At 34.9% G+C, this 6,000-nt stretch overlaps 2 non-coding genes across 2 annotated transcripts; both read right to left on the reverse strand.

Moving 5' to 3' along the window:
* Positions 1-4,426: 4,426 nt before the first annotated feature.
* Positions 4,427-4,500, reverse strand: TRNAW-CCA (transfer RNA tryptophan (anticodon CCA)). Its single transcript has one exon. It is a non-coding gene; the product is annotated as a tRNA-Trp (tRNA).
* Positions 4,501-4,639: 139 nt separating this feature from the next.
* TRNAP-UGG (transfer RNA proline (anticodon UGG)) lies at positions 4,640-4,713 on the reverse strand. Its single transcript has one exon. It is a non-coding gene; the product is annotated as a tRNA-Pro (tRNA).
* Between the last annotated feature and the right edge of the window lie 1,287 nt (positions 4,714-6,000).

Raw genomic sequence — 6,000 nt, forward strand, 5'->3', positions numbered from 1 at the left:
AGCAAGCATCTTTTTTTAGAAAGAAAGCCCTTTTCCATTTTAGCAAAATTCTTTCTATTTATACCTACTTTAAGGTATTCATCATTGCAGTACAACTGTTGCAGTAGAATGACAACAGATTCGTGTATAGGGAACTAGATTAGCTTAGCTACCTATCTAATTTATTGTAGAAATTCTGGGATCTGCGATTGGACATGGAAAATAGAAATACTTTTTCTTGGGTAAAGGAACAGATAACTCGATCGATTTCTGTATCGATCATGATATACGTAATAACTCGGACATCTATTTCAAATGCATATCCCATTTTTGCGCAGCAGGGTTATGAAAACCCACGAGAAGCAACTGGACGAATTGTATGTGCCAATTGCCATTTAGCTAGCAAGCCCGTCGATATTGAAGTTCCCCAAGCTGTGCTTCCCGATACTGTATTTGAAGCAGTTCTTCGAATTCCTTATGATATGCAATTGAAACAAGTTCTTGCTAATGGAAAAAAGGGAGGGTTGAATGTAGGTGCTGTTCTTATTTTGCCCGAGGGATTCGAATTAGCGCCGCCCGATCGTATTTCCCCTGAGTTAAAAGAAAAGATAGGAAATCTTGCTTTTCAGAGTTATCGTCCCGATAAAAAAAACATTCTTGTGATAGGCCCTGTTCCCGGTAAGAAATATAGTGAAATTGTCTTTCCCATTCTTTCCCCTGATCCTGCTACGAAGAAAGATGCTCATTTCTTAAAATATCCCATATATGTAGGGGGAAACCGAGGAAGAGGACAGATCTATCCTGATGGTAGCAAGAGTAACAATACAGTCTATAATGCTACGTCAACAGGTATAGTAAGAAAAATACTACGTAAAGAAAAGGGGGGGTATGAAATATCCATAGTTGATGCATCAGATGGACGCCAAGTGATTGATATTATACCTCCCGGACCAGAACTTCTTGTTTCAGAGGGGGAATCCATCAAGCTTGATCAACCATTAACAAGCAATCCTAATGTGGGAGGTTTTGGTCAGGGGGACGCAGAAATCGTGCTTCAGGATCCATTACGTGTCCAAGGCCTTTTGTTCTTCTTCGCATCCGTTATTTTGGCACAAGTTTTTTTGGTTCTCAAAAAGAAACAGTTTGAAAAGGTTCAATTGTACGAAATGAATTTCTAGGTCCCGGGATTTCTTACCATCAAGTTGGTAAAAAGCCTCGATTTATTGGCAATTGCTAGAATTATCTATGATCTATTTTGGAAATCCTTTTTTTGTTTAGACTGCTTTTTGTTTATGAGATGTCTGGAATTCCTTATTTATATCCCATGCAAAAGAAGAGAATCCAAGGCAAAGGCGAGAACAATCAAATTAAAATTTCTTCTTTTTCGGAGGGATTGCAGGTCTTCTTAATCGTCTATTCGGCACAAGAAAAAGCCTTTTTCTTGTGCCGATTCTTCTTGTATCAAAATAAGAATCCTTTTTCTTCCTAATTCGTCAAAGATTACTATTTCTTCTTTATTCGGGTCTGTCTCTTGGACCTCTTTTTCTTTTGCTTAGGTTTAGCCGAGGTAGTGGACAAACAGAGGGGAAGAAAATATGGCGGGGGAAAAATTTCTTGTGATTGTGAGCAAATTGCTTGGCTTGTTTAATTAAGTTCAACTTCAAATTTACAGAAATTTTGCAAAAAAAAAGTAAACTCTTCCATTGAAGGTTTTTTTATTTTTAGGCTAGTTGAATAGTTTTGATTAAGGTTTTATTAGTTTATTACTCGAAACTAAATCAAGGATTTTCAGGATACTTCCTTCGTGGAATAAGATATTGGATCCTCGAGTGATCTCTTTTTCTTGTTGCTTCATAAGAGTGAATCGAATAGATTCAATTCGCGTTATAAGAGTAAAATAAAAATTCCGCGGGTCCTTTCCGCTCTAATCAGATAAAGGGGGGTAAGGACCCGCTAAGCTCCTACTTTTTCATGTTTACAATCTGGTCCCTCCGATTACTATAGAGATGAACCCAATCCAGAATATGAACCATAAAAGAAAACACCTACTAAACCAATCACAGCAATACCAGCTACAGTACCTATCAGCCAAAGAGGAATTCTTCCAGTAGTATCGGCCATTTCCCCTACTTTCCTCCACATTTTATCAATTGGTCATGCTAGAGACAAAAACAGTCATGGGTAGTTATAAGGATGGTATCCTTCCAAATGGGATAAGAGAATTCTTATTAGTCTCTTTCTTTCTCTCAATTGAAGAAGTAATTGGAAAATAAAACAGCAAGTACAAAAATGAGTAATAAACCCCAGTATAGACTGGTACGATTCAATTCAACATTTTGTTCATTCGGGTTTGATTGTGTCATAGTTCTATAGTTGGAATTTGTTTTATCGTTGGATGAACTGCATTGCTGATATTGATCCCAAGAAAAAAACAGTAGGTACAGCTAGTCCGTGAATAGCCAGCCATCGCACTGTAAAAATAGGATAGGTTCGATCTATGGTCATTGAGGGCCTCCTAAAAGGATCTACTAAATTCATCGAGTTGTTCTAAAGAATCAAAACGGTCGGTTATTAACGGAATTCCTTGTCGGCTTTCCGTGAAATACTCGTTTGGCCTAGGACTTCCAAACACGTCATAAGCTAAACCCGTACTGACAAATAACCAACCCGCAATGAATAGGGAAGGTATAGTAATGCTATGAATAACCCAGTATCGAATACTGGTAATAATATCAGCAAAAGAACGTTCTCCCGTGCTTCCAGACATGCTGAACTCCCAAAATTTTTGTACATTCAAAAAAGGAATTGATTCCGTAAAAGATGGGATCGACCAGTAAATAGAAAATTACTGATATTTCATCCTTGTGAGATTGTCAATTTTGTACCAAAGGTGTATTTTGAGTATACCGAATTAGTATAGCTATCCTTCCTATGGCACAGCAATCTGGTTTTGCCTGGTTCCGAAACATAATTACTTTTTTATTTTTTTTTTGTCTATAGGTAAGCTATATGTTATTCAAGGCATCAATAGAAAACCCCATTTTTGTAGGTTCTACTTACTTTTCATTGGCTTCGGAATAATAGAGTAATTCGGAATAGCAGCCAAAATCTTGGGAAAATCTAAGTTAATGATCAATAGGTTTGGATAAATAATTTAGGAAGGATATTCTCATACTGACACAATACAAGGACAAGTATATGTGAAATCTATCCTTTCATAATTCGTAATTCATCCTTGTATTGTTTGTTGGATTAGGTCTAACTTTCTTGACCAAACTGCGAGCGCGGAACTTTACGAGATGAAATAGGGAAAGACAGAAGATAGAATAGAACTTAAAAGGATAATTGAAGTGACTCGTCTTCGAATCTACTTTGGTTGGAGTTCGAAAAAGGAATAAAAATAAAGTAAATTCAAGGAAGAGCTTTCTTTTTTTTTTTTTTTTAACAGCCCCTTGGCAGGTCGTGGAATGCTTTTGTTCTCCTCTTATTCCATATGGAATACAATCAGTTAAAATAAGAAGGAATAGGGGAATATTCGATCGTTCACTCCAAAAAGAGGGTCCTATTGAAAAAGAAATTATCCAAAATAGAAAGAAGTTTTTTTTTTCAAATTCAATTGTTTATTTATCTCTTATTCAAAAATTTCCCTGAAAATTGAATTTCTTTTTTTCATTCAATGGGGTTAGATGATCTAGTTCTTAATATTATTACTTTACTCAATTGACAAATTCCACAACAAATCTCTTGATTCGGAATTAGGGACTCATGTATCATCTGATGAATCCACTTTCTTTTACACTTCTGTATCTTACTCTATCTTGTTTTTTAGTATTATCTAAAATAACTGATGAATTATGAATTTTCCATAACTTAGGTAAATGCTTTACCAACATATGTAGTGTAGTAAAAAAAAATAAATGGAATTTAACTCTTTCATGCTTACTTTAACTAGTTATTTTGGTTTTCTACTGGCTGCTTTAACTATAACCCCAGCTCTATTTATTGGCTTGAACAAGATACGCCTTATTTGAATTGACTGAATAATTATAATTCAGAAAAGAAAAATCTTTCTTTGGGATTCCTGGCATTCTACGACTCTTTTCCAGACTAATTAGGAATTCTTTTCTTGGTCATTGAGATTCGTGGATAATTTAGAGTACTATTTAGGGATAGATCGTACCTCTTTTTTTATCCCCTCGAACAAATCGAAATGATTGAAGTTTTTCTATTTGGAATCGTCTTAGGCCTAATTCCTATTACTTTAGCGGGATTATTCGTGACTGCGTATTTGCAATACAGGCGTGGGGATCAGTTGGATCTTTGATTGAGTCATTTTTTTTTTTTGATTGACCTCCTCCAGACCAGAGAGGAGGTCAAATTGAAATTGGAGTTACAATTCAATTTTGTTAAGTTATTTTACTCTGCTTCGACATAAAATAGATGGAATCACGCTCTGTAGGATTTGAACCTACGACATCGGGTTTTGGAGACCCGCGTTCTACCGAACTGAACTAAGAGCGCTTTCATTCATTCAAAAAGAAAATCTTTTTCTATTCCTAATGTATCTCACGTACGTATAGTCTCCACAAATTCAAGTTATACCCACTTTACTTTAATTGATCTCGTCGCTACTGCCTATAAAGAAGAAAGAAGTAATAGGTAGGGATGACAGGATTTGAACCTGTGACATTTTGTACCCAAAACAAACGCGCTACCAAGCTGCGCTACATCCCTTTTCCAAATTAAATTGTTGTACAATGCCATTGTACACAATTCCTGTCTTCTTTTCCACATCATAATTTTCTTCTTCTTTCTTTCTCTATCTATATATAGAACCCTCGTGTCATTTCTTCTTTTTGGTCTCATATAATTAAGGAATTATATACATATAAAATCCAATATAATTTCGCCTATAAAAGAAGGATTACTTTTCCTTGGTAATATATAGGAAGAAGGGGTCATCTTTTTCTTTTTTAGGGATAGGAAAATTTCGTCGATATGGTTCATTTTATATATAGCATAACAATCTTGGGCAAGAGTTTATGATCATATATGTATTCCAACAAGGAAGGAGGATTTTCAATGCGGGATATAAAAACATATCTCTCTGTAGCACCCGTGCTAAGTACTCTATGGTTTGGTGCTTTAGCAGGTTTATTGATAGAAATTAATCGTTTATTCCCAGATGCTTTGTCATTCCCTTTTTTTTAATTCTAGTTATTGCTATGGGAGGGATAGATTTCTTCGTGATATGACAAAATTTGATCCTTTTCAATCTTTTTTTAGTATCGGAAGGAAAAAGAAAGAAAAGATGGATTGGGTTGAACCTCAGAGTCATTAAAAATTTGGTAAACCCCATTTTTGAAAATAGAAATTCAATTTAAAGGGGTACCCAAGCTAAATAAGGCCTCAGAAATCAGAGCATAGAAAAGGCGGGGCTGGCTAATTAAATGAAAGGATTTCGAACCAAAATCTTTGCTAATTCGACAAGGATTGTATTCTTTAATTATTTCTCTATTTTTTATTACTTAATTAAAGAATAAAAAAAAATTATTCTAATGAATTTTATTCTTCTTCTTCGGATTCAAAATAGAAGAATAAAAGAATAAGTAGAAGAATTAAGTTAAGTCAATCCAAAAAGAAAAGGAGGTTCATGGCCAAGGGAAAAGATGTTAGAATCAGAGTTATTTTGGAATGCATCAGTTGTGTTCGAAAAGGTGCCAATGAGGAATCGACGGGGATTTCTAGATATAGTACTCAAAAGAATCGCCACAATACACCCGGACAATTAGAATTCAAAAAATTTTGTCGTTATTGTCGCAAGCATACGACTCATCACGAAATAAAGAAATAGGAACATCGTGTGTTTGATCTTTCCAAACAACAGAAAGAGTAAGAACTTCATATTTAATATATAAAGAAAACATAGTATAGAATACAAAATACAAATCAACTCATCTGATTTCCGGTAGATATTATTTCATATGTATAGAGGGTATTCATATACTATAATATGAATCA

Source organism: Triticum urartu, unplaced genomic scaffold, assembly GCF_056163025.1.
Source record: "Triticum urartu cultivar PI428250 unplaced genomic scaffold, HENAU_Tu73 scaffold2, whole genome shotgun sequence".
NCBI lineage: Eukaryota > Viridiplantae > Streptophyta > Magnoliopsida > Poales > Poaceae > Triticum > Triticum urartu.